This window comes from Mustela erminea, chromosome 16, assembly GCF_009829155.1.
Source record: "Mustela erminea isolate mMusErm1 chromosome 16, mMusErm1.Pri, whole genome shotgun sequence".
Taxonomy (NCBI): domain Eukaryota; kingdom Metazoa; phylum Chordata; class Mammalia; order Carnivora; family Mustelidae; genus Mustela; species Mustela erminea.
In genome coordinates, this window is record NC_045629.1 from 17,240,815 (window position 1) to 17,252,716 (window position 11,902).

At 36.3% G+C, this 11,902-nt stretch overlaps 1 pseudogene; it reads left to right on the forward strand.

Annotated features, from left to right (window-relative positions):
• LOC116575518 lies at positions 1-7,133 on the forward strand (annotated as a pseudogene).
• The last annotated feature ends 4,769 nt before the right edge of the window (positions 7,134-11,902 follow it).

Genomic DNA, 11,902 nt, shown 5'->3' on the forward strand with positions numbered 1-11,902 from the left:
ATGCATCTCATGGATCTAATAGCCTTTGCTCAAAAAGGTTCAAAAGCCTTTGTCACGATTACAGACAAGGTGAGGTGAACCACTCCTTCCCTGACCCATATTCTGCATTTTGTTCTACCCCGCCATAGCACTTATGAGGTGATTTATAATTGATCAGTCTTCAAATCTGATTCCTCCTGTGTGAGATGCTGGAGCTTTTCTAGTACTCAGGTCAATGTCCATAACAGAGTTGCAAATGGCTATGTCTTGCAGAATGGGCTAGATCCATGGCTGAGACAAGGTCATCCCAACAAAAAGCATTTGTGTTTAAGTATAGGCTAAGGATTGTATGATTAGGGGAGAAATTAGGTGTACGATAGGACTTATGTAGATATTTTCAACTTCTTGGAAAAGATATTCATAGGAATGAATATACAGAAACATGCATGAGTATCCTCTAACCCACAATACCTTTCTTCCTACCTTGAAGAGAAATTCAGCATTCCTTAGAGCTGAATTTTCCTGGAATTAAAATTATGGAGTCATAGAATTGTAAAGCTAAAAAGGACCTTAAAAATTATTGACTCCAACTTCATAATTTATAAATGAGAAAACTAAGGCCCAGAGAGATTAAAAGATTTGTCAAAGGACACCCAGCTAGTTAGTGTCAATCAGATCTGAAATCCTGGTCTCTTGACTCCAGTGTTCTTCAAACATTTCAATCGTCAGTCCCTGGTTAAGGACAGCCAGCAGCTGTGAAGCACACGGACTTTAATTTCAAGTTAAATCAGAGCTAAAGCACAGATAAACCCAAGGGTTTCAGCTACAAATTAAACAGGTGAGAGAAGATAAGTGAGATTATTTGATGAAAATTTTTAAATCATACACTGTTAGAGAGTAAAAGTCCAAGCCCCCAGTTTTCATAAATGAAAATAAGAAGGAAATAAATTGACTTTCTCCACCTCAATCATAAAACCAGAGACAGAGACAAAACAAGAACTTTGAATGCAACGGTGACATGGACTTCACAAATCTCCTGTAGATAAAAGGAGAGTCTACATAGAATAATAGTCCTCTCTTCCAAACATTGGAGCCTGTGGCTGGTCAATTAATTAAAAGTTAGGTAAATTGGAAATTGGTTTTAAAAAATGATACATACATACCATAATAATCACAATAACTTTAATTTTAAGCATGAATGTATTCTTATTCTCCATATGTAAATAAACAAACTCCAAAAAAAAAAAAAAAAGTGAATGCACATTAGCTTAAAATGATACAAAATTATTATCCTATAATTCTGGAGGTCAGAATCCAAAATGGATCTCACTGGACTCAAGGGGTCTGTAGGGCTACAGAGCTTCACAGCAGCCTCCCATGGAGGCTCCAGGGAAGAATCTGTTCCTGGCCTTCTCTAGCTTCTAGACTTCCCCAACATTCCTTGGCTCATGGTTCCCTCCCATCTTCAAAGCCAGCAATCACCTCTCCAGCCTCTGTTTCTCTCATTACATCTCCTCCTCTCACTGTGACTCTACTACCTTTCTTTCACTTGGGATTATATAGGATCCAACTGGATAAACCAGGATAATATCTCTATCTCAAGATCTTTAATCACATCTATAAGGCCCCTTCAGCCATAACATACCACAGGGTCTGAAAATTGGGATGGGATATCTTTGAGGTTGGGGATGGGGGCACTGTTCTGCCAACCACAACATGGCTGTGTGATTGATGTTTTCTTTCCTTCCTCAGTCCTTCATAAAGCGTATTGTCTACTATTTCTAGTGTGTGTCTTTATATTTTTTTAAGATTTATTTATTTATTTGAGAGAGAGAAAGAGAGCACATGAGCAGGAGGAGGGGTAGCAGAGAGGGAGAGGGACAGAAAGAAGCCCAAGCAGAGCAGAGCCCAACAGAGGGAGCCCGATCCCACAACCCCGAGATCATGACTTGAGTCAAAATCAAGAGTCAGATGCTCAGCAAACTGAGACATCTAGGCACCCCTCTACTGTGTATCTTTAAAGTTAAAGTAATACTTTAGAGCATTTGGAAAGCAACCTGTTTAGAATTCTTCTGGGGCGCCTGGGTGGCTCAGTGGGTTAAAGCCTCTGCCTTCACCTCGGGTCATGATCCCAAGGTCCTTGGATTGAGCCCCACGTCAGGCTCTCTGCTCAACAGGGAGCCTGATTCCCCTCCTCTCTCTCTCTCTCTCTGCCTGCTTCTCTGCCTACTTGTCTCCTCTGTCAAATAAATAAAATCTTAAAAAAAAAAAAAAAAGAATTCTTCCAAATTTGTCTCTCAATTTTTTTTATGATGTCTGTCCCACAACCAATTTCAAATTGATTTTTGATGTGATTTGTCTTTTTTGGTCCTTCTGAAGTATTGATTTAGGTGTTATAGATACAATTCTCTTTTTTGCACTCCTATGTTACTGGTTAATGTACTAATATACACACAATTACAGTAACAAGTTCTCCTCACTTAAACAGTTTTGAGGAAAAACAGAACTTGGTAAAAATTGCTTCACTGTGGGACACAAAGGTGACCAGGTTGTTGAAAGGGGGCTGACAAATCCCTGGTCTTCAGTGTGCCCAGAAATAAATGAAAAGTTTTCTTCACCTAGTAGATTGTATACATGACAATGGTTTAAGAAAGCTCCTATTATATAAAGTGTCTTGTATACTATAAGGCATTCTATCCTATAGATATGAACTATCATTATTATTTCTGCTTTTGCTTCAAGATCTTATATTAAGAATTATACAAATAAACATTTATAATTGAATATGGATGATGCATGCCACATGGAAAAAAGCAGTCTAGGGATGCCTGGGTGGCAAAGTCGGGTAGGCATCTGCCTTCTGTTTGGTTGTGATCTTAGGGTCCTAGGATCGAGTCCCACGTCTGACTCTTTGCTCAGTTGGGAGTATACTTCTCCCTCTGCCTGCCATTCCCCTTGCTTGTGCTCTCTCTCTCTCTCTCTGAAAAATAAATAAAGTCTTACAAAAATAAAGAAAGAAAGAAAAAAGCCATCCAGAAATTAGTCTGATGACTAGGGAAAGTCAAAACAATTTGAAAAACTTTCTGCTCAAGCCAGGATAAAATCTAGAATTAAATTAAGTTAGTTAACAATATAGTCAAGTTTCAATCAATAAAGTCTTTAATTATAATTAATAGTTTATTTCCTTTATTAATCTGCTTTTAAGCCTTCCCACTATCTCTCTGAAAATTTAGGTTTAACTGCCTAACTAAAGAGCTATTTTCAAAAATATTTAATTGGCTGGAAAAAGTGTATTGAACTCTTCTTTCAGTTGACCTATCTTTAGAAAACTGAGCTATTTGGCTCATTAAACTATAAATGTATCCAGGCATCCTCGTGAAAGCATATTTTAACTCAGAATGAGTAGTGCAGGGTAGAGCCACATACTAATATTCTGAGATAGTAAACACAGATAGTAGAATGTGACAGTATATGGATCAAAAAAAAAAATCAGTACTAAATCTAGAGTTGAAGGGTCTTTCCATAGATGTGTTCTTTTGCCTTCAAACTCTATTTATTATTTTTGACTGCTGAGTCAGGAACTGTCTCCATTTACTAGGTTGCTTAGGAGGACCAGAGAGATTCTAAGTGACCAAAAGAGGATTGGCTCCTAAGCACAAGGTATACCCACCAACCAAAGACATGGGTTTCTTTATCCCTACCCAAAGCACAAGCAAAGAACTCCTTCTGTATCAGTTTCCTGACACTGCCACAACAAAGAACCAGAAACTAGATCAACGATAGAAACTTACTATCTCACAGTTTGAGAAGCTAGACTCCTGATATCAAGGTGTTGACAGGGTCTTGCTCTCTCTGATAGTTCTAGCAAAGACCTCTCTCCTAGCTTCTGAGAGTTCCTTGCTTGTGATAACATAACTCCAGCCATTTCATGAGATTCTCCCTGTGTGCATTATCTGTGTCCAAATTTCCCCTTTTCATCAGGACATCAGTCACATTGTTTTAGGGGACCATCCTATTCCAGTATAACCTCATCTTAACAAATTACATCTGCAATAGCCCTATTTTCAAATAAGTTAATATTCTGAGGAACTGGGGGTTGGGATTTCAGCATGTGAAATTCTGGTGGACACAGTTCCACCAGTAACACTCTCAGTGGAGGGAGCCATCATAATCATATGCTTCATACTAATTCTCCAAATAATTTTTAACGTTAATAACCACTACATGGTCAATTTAACCAACTACCTTAGTAATAATCATAATCATAAAAATTATAGGGAGTGCCAATAGAAATAATAAACAAATAAAAGATTAATAAAGTAAAGGTTGATAAAAATTGGTGAGATCTGTTATTAGCTATGAATAAGAACATCACCAGTAAGAAAGAAGGAATTAACTGAGAACATGGAAATATGAGAAAAGCTTTTATTTTTTTAATTTAATTTTATTTTTTCAGTGTTCCAATTTCATTGTTTATGCACCACACCCAGTGCTCCATGCAATATGTGCCTGGTGGTGGATATTAAGGAGAGCATATGTTGCAGAGAAAAGCTTTTAAAAAAGAAAAAGTAGAAGGAATAGGTCAAGTATAAGGAAGATAAGTAAGAAGAAAAGGATGTCCACTCTCACCCCTGTTGCTCAACATAGTGTTAGAAGTTCTACCCACAGCAATCATAAAAGAAAAAGAAATAAAAGTTATCCTAATTGGTAAGGAAGAAGTAAAACCATTCACCATTTGCAGATGACATGATACTATGTATAGAAAACCCCAAAGACTCCACCAAAAAATCGGTAGAACTGTTAAATAAATTCAGTAATGTTGTAGGATACCAAATCAATATACAGAAATCCACTGCGTTGTTTTTAAGATTTCATATAGTTAAGAAAGAGAAGAAAGAAAGAAAGAAAGAAAGAAAAGGAGCAAAGGGGGAGAAAGAGGGAGGTGGAAAGAATCCCCTAGAGCAGACTCACACTAAGCATGGAGCCAGACACGAGGTTCAACCTCAGGATCCCAAGATCATGACCTGAGCCAAAACCAAGAGTCAGACGCTTATTGACTGAGCCATCTAACCACCCCAAATCTACTGCATTCCTATACACTGATAATGAAGTAGCAGAAAGAGAAATTAAGAATGTAATCCCAGTTATAACTGCACTAAAAATACCAAGGAATAGACAACCTAGGAGATGAAAGATCTATACTTTGAAAACTGTAAAACATTAATGAAAGAAATTGGACACGACACAAACATATGGAAAGATATTCCATGCTCATGGATTGGGAGAATAAATATTGTTAAAATGTCCATAATACCCAAAGAAATCTACAGACATAATGCAATCTTTATCAAAATACCAACAACAGTTTCATAGAACTAGAACAAATAATCCTAAGATTTGTATAGAACCTCAAAAACCCCAAAGAGCCAAAGCACTCTCGAAAAAACAAAACTGGAGTTACCACAATCCCAGATTTCAAGATATACTTCAAAGCTGTAGTCATCAAAACAGTATGGTAGTGGCACAAAATAGACACATAGGTCAATGGAACAGAATAGAGAGCCCAGAAATAAACCCATAATTATATGGTCAATATTCAACAAAGGAAGAAAGAATGTGCAAAAGATAAAAGACAGTCTCTTCAACAAATGGTGTTGGGAAAACTGGACAGCTACACACAAAAGAATGAAACTAGACAACTTTATTATATCCTACACAAAAATAAACTCAAAATGGATTAAGGACTTAAATATGAGACTAAAACCATAGGGTATCTCAGAAGAGGACACAGATAGTAATTTCTCTGACATTGGCAGTGGAAACATTTTTCTAGATATGTCTCCTGAGGCAAGAGAAACAAAAGCAAAAATAAATTATTGGAACTACATCAAAATAAAAAGCTTCTGTACAGCAAAGAAACAATCAGCAAAACAAAATGACAACCTACTGAATGGGAGAAGGTATTTGCATATGACACATCCAATATAGGGTTAGTATTTAAAATATATACATCAACAGATGAATGGATAAAGAAGATGTGGTATATATACACAATGGAATACTATGCAGCCATCAAAAAATGAAATCTTGCCATTTGCGACAACGTGGATGGAACTAGAGGGTATCATGCTTAGCTAAATAAGTCAATCGGAGAAAGACAACTATCATATGATCTCCCTGATATGAGGAAGTGGAGATGCAACATGGCGGGGTGAAGGGGGTAGGAGAAGAATAAATGAAATAAGATGGGATTGGGAGGGAGACTAACCATAAGTGACTCTTAATCTCACAAAACAAACTGAGGGTTGCTGGGGGGAAGAGGGTTGGGAGAGGTGGATGGGGTTATGGACATTGGGGAGGGTATGTGCTATGGTGAGTGCTGTGAAGTGTGTAAAACTGGCGATTCACAGACCTGTACCCCTGGGGATAAAAATACATTATATGTTTATTAAAAATAAATAAATAAATAAATAATAAATTTTTAAAGAATAAATAAAATAAAATATATAAAGATTCTCCTCTGCACCTCAGCTCCACCTTGCCTGGGTCCACGGCCACCTAGATCTACCATCTTCCCTCCCGGCCCTGCCAGAGGTGGGATACTGCCATAACAGGGCTTTCATGGAGCATTTTCCAGAGGGCTGATAAAGACAGGAGCCAAGAGATATCAGACAACAAGCTTCAGCAAGCACTGTCCGATAGCACAGTGGACTCCATTGAATCCAGTGACTGCCGGGTCAGTCATATCTATATTTGACTGAGAAAGCAAGGCTGGCATGAACTTCAGCAAGTTCAGTGGCACCAGTATATCACAGACTGCAGAACTTCTTCAACACCTATGACAGGAACAAGTCTGAGTGACTGAAAAGAGCAAGTTAAAGTAAGCTCTCTCTCAGGATACCGACTCTCTGACCAGTTTCACAACATCTTCATTTGAAAGTTTGACAGACAAGTGTGGGTGCAGATTGCATTTGATGACTTCATCCAGGGATGCATCCTCTTGCAGAGTTTGATAGATATATGCAGATATTATGATAGGGATCAGGATGGCTAAATTCAGGTATCATATGAACAGTATCTGTCCATGGTCTTCAGCATTGTATAACATTGGCCTTTGCAAATAGCTATGTGACTTAGGGGAGGAACACTAAAAAGGCCAAATCTCTCTTTACAGAAATGGAATGCATATGCAGTTGGATACTGTTCTTCTTTAGGATTTTATATAATTAATATTTGGGGAACCAACTGTATCTATGTGGATAACCTGATTAAGGTTTTTGCAAATGTAAAAATAGTTATGATCGTTATTCACATACGAACATTTGATTTCAAATTGTTCGATTGTGCCATGACATAAGATATCATAATATTTCAGATATACTGGATGCAAAAAATTCATCACGTGCATTTCTAGATAGTTCCAGTTCTATAATGGAAAGCCACTTTTATTAGTCAATAAGAATTTAAAACTAGTACAGAATTTGTACAGAGACTTTTATATGCCTCACATTTTTAAAATGGGGTTTAATGTATTTGACTGTGCAACATAAGCAAATGCACCCTGTCAAAAAATATATATATACATAGGCATAGATATATATGTGTGTATGTGTATATATATGTGTATATATGTGTATATATATGTATACACACACAATATATATATTATATATTAAATATATATATACACACACTATATATACACACACTATATAAAATATGTTATATATTTTATATATAATATGTACATATATAACTAATACAACTCAACCCCTCCAAATTTTTTAAATGGACAGAAGACATGAATAGACATATCTCCAAAGAAGATAACCAGATGATCAACAAACACATAAAAAGATGTTCAACATTACTCATAATCAGGGAAATACAAATCAAAACCACAATGAGATATCGCCTCACACCTGTCAGAAGAGCTTAAATCAACAACACAAGAAACAACAAGTTTTGGTAAGGACGTGCAGAAAAACAAATACTTGTGCTCCGTTGGTGGGAATGAAAACTAGTATGGTCACTATGGAAAACCATACGGAAGCTCTTCAAAAAGTTAAAAATAGAACTACCATATGATCCAGCAATTCTATTACTGGATATTTACACAAAGAATATAAAAACATTAATTCAAAGGGATATATGCAATAAATGCTTATTATAGCATTATTTATAATAGCGAAAATTTTGGAAACAACCTAAATATCCATTGATAGATGAATGGATAAAGAAGATGTAGTATGTATATACAATGGACTATTATTCAGCCATGAAAAAGAATGAAATCTTGCCATTTTCAACAACATGACTGGATCTTAAAGGTAAAATGCTAGGTGAAATAAGTCAGAGAAAGACAAATATGATTTCACTCACATGTGGAACCTAAATAAAACAGATGAACAAAGGAAAAAGGAGAGGAACAAAAACCAGACTCTTAACTATAGAGAACCAACTAATGGTTACCCAAAGGGAGGTTGGCAGAGGGATGGGTGAAGGAGGTAAAGGGGATTAAGAGTCCAAATCATGATGAGCTCTGAGGAATATATAGAATTGCTCGATCACTACATGGTATACCTGGAACCAATATAACACTGAATGTTAATTATACTGGCAGGTAAAAAGAAAAAGAAAAAAATCAGAAGGAATGGGTAAAAAAGAACATGCAGAGGCACCTGGGTATCTCAGTGGGTTAAGTCTCTGCCTTCATCTCAGGTCATATCTCAGGGTTTCTGCTCTGCATTAGGATCTCCGCTCAACGGGGAGCTTGCTTCCCCCTCTCCCTCTGCCTGCCTCTCTGCACTTGCGATCTCTCTCTCTCTCTGTCAAATAAAAAAATAAAATATTTTTAAAAAAAAAGAAGAAGAAGAACATGCAGTGTCCTGTAGGAAAGCATGGTTATCAGGTAAGAAGATGTTGTCCAAAGACTGAGTGCTGTAATTCACAGCTGGCTCCATATCCGATCATCAGAGCACCTTTTATTTTATCTCTGATGCCAGGGATTAACCTATGATGGTGACGGTTTAGAAGTGAAGGTTTAGAGGTAAAGTTGGCTATGGAAAAAAAAAAGTCTATTTATCCGGTAAGGTACAAATAGTATGTGTCATTTATAGTAAACATTTAAATGAAGGACAAGTACAAACTTTATTTTTAATTGATTAATTTATTTAGAGTAAATAAATAAATACATAGATAGCACAAGTAAGCAGAGCAGCAGGCAGAGAAGCAGGCTCTCTGCTGAGCAGGGAACACAGTGGGGGCTCGATCCCAGGACCCTGGAATCATGACCTGAGCCGAAACCAGCTGCTTAACCAACTGAGCCACGCAGGTATCCCCGTTTTGTTTTGTTTTGTTTTTTGTTTTAATACAAACTTTTTTCAATGAGACAGGTGTCAGAAACAAATATTGAATGCATTTGTCTCAAGAATGCAATAGACACTAAATCAAAAGAAGACGTGTTTTTCAAAAGTCCAGGGTTCTACAATCCTTACATACCAAGTGTCTTTTTCTTGCTTAAGAATTATTAAAATTTGTCATCTTTCTATAAGGTCTCAGTTACCTAGGATCATTCAGTAATTTTAGGGATAGTTTAGTCCACAAAATTTTTTTAAATTTCCTTTTTCTAGCAACATTCCCCAGATGTGTAATATATAGTTCTATGTGTTAGTAAATGCAACTTACTGAACTACAGGCACCTGTGTTGGAGAGGCAGGTGGTTTGGGACATCAGGTTGACTCTATTAAACATAATAAACCATAATACATCCTAGAGTGAATTCTCATCATTTGTCTTTTTCTTCCAAAAAGGGTTTGCAGAATGTGCTAGGGCAGAGCCTCCTATACTATGTAATTCCAAAGTAATTACTAAATTAAAGGTATAAAAACTTTATCTTGGTTTGTTATTTTGCCTTCAATAAAACTGTTATCAGCTCTAACCCACTTTGTAACTGAGTAGCTTTTGATTTATAAGGGCATACCATTTTATCAAAACTTAAAATATTTGCTACTAAAGATTACAAATGTACAATAAATAACATTGGGTTCTATTTTCATTCTCTCATAACCACAAATAGAACTTTATGCCATTTTTTTCCAACACCTGATATATTAGTTGGGACTTTGGGCTACAGTTGCAAAAACCAAATACAATGTAACGTAAGTTTTAAAGAAGAAAGTTATTGGCTCATAAATGTGACAAGTCTGAAATTGCATACAGCATGGCTGGATCCAGGAATTCAAATGACTTTGTAAGGTCTCTTGGGTATCCATCATGTAATTATGTCTTCTTTGGCTCATCGTCTGTCTGCTCCTGCCTGACAAATAGCACACCATCTGAACCCCAGAAATACTTAGTACTCATAAGTGGACAATCGCTTTGTTTTCTTGCTTTTGTTTTTAACTTTTTTCCCCACATATTTCCCGCAAGCATTGCATCTTACCATGCTGATACTGCCGCCTCTGACCCAGGTATTACTCAGACCAAAGATTGTTACGTAATTGCCAGCAAGCATAGTCTTCTTTATCTACTCTATCTATGTCATAAGGAAGAGAAACATGTTCATTTACTTTAGAATGGATTTTCTGTGGCTATTGCTCTATGCTGGAAAACATCTGGAAGAAAGTGAAAGAAATCAAAACAACAGCATCATCAACAGGAGCGCCAGCTGTTTGAGCGTTTCTAAATGCCTGGGCTATAGTATTAAAATACTGATTTGTTGATTGAATTTTTAATTTTCCTGAAGATACTTGAGTTCTACAACTCAAAGTGTACTTACAAAAAACAAGCAGCTAATGGTGTGTAAAGAAGAGTTGGTTTAATGGTCATTGGGCTCTTTCTCCAAAGACACAAAATCAGTATAGTAACAAGCATTTTAGAATGAACAGGGATCTTGAGATATATTTTCAAGATACCAGGAAATCATGGGGGTGTTGACCAGTGTAATTCAGTCTCCTAGCAGTGGTTTATAAGTTTGATACTTTTTAAAAATCCTGTCTGAGTTAAACAATACCTTATGTTATATAATAAATTATTTTGGAGGAAAACAAGAAGGTGGTTTACAATAAGGGTAACACTATCTTAGAATCCTGGGTGTAAGATGAGAATTTTTCCATATTACACTATCAACTTGAATTTAAAACACCAGAGAAGTTCATCTACATGTTATAAGGAATCACCTGATGATACTTTTGCTCTCTGTTGTCTTACACATAGCACTTTTACTAGACAGTATCTGAATCTCAACTTAGAAGAATTAATAGGATTGCACTATTTATACCAACGTCAAGCTGAAAGTATATTCAGAAAGTCAAAATATTCATTTCTTCCCTGTTGTTTGAATCAAGAAGCTTCAGGACCTTGGTATTTAAAATGAAATTTGTGATGTATCCCACCAAATTCTCATTTATAAAAGAAGCATCATAATATCACTGTTTCATATGTTAGTGAATCATCACCCTGAAAAGTAATAATAGAAAAGAAACAGCATAGAAAGTCATCTATTCTTGTGAATGCAAGTGAGAAAACATCTTCTGATTTAATCTTTCACGATATTCAAATTTTACACAGAAGAAAACAATGAAGGCAAGTTTGAGCTCTTTGATTAAAGTGACCAAATGGCAAGACCTGTTTCAAACACACAGCACCAGCATTTATATCTATACACACAAACTTCACATTCACCATCGTAAATGTTGAATGGTAGTAAAATTAGCAATCCCTTGGTTCTAGGGATTTGGTTTTTGAAATCAGAAAACAGCTTCAGCTCTCAGTTTAAATAAACACTAGGGAGATGTATGAAAATAGGATAAATGCCAGTGATGGGGTGTTTCTCCCAAGATCTCTTTCAATGATGTTTTTAAACTTGCATGATGTAGGCCAGTTTGCTTCCCTAGCCATGCTTCAGTGGAGTATGGTCAAT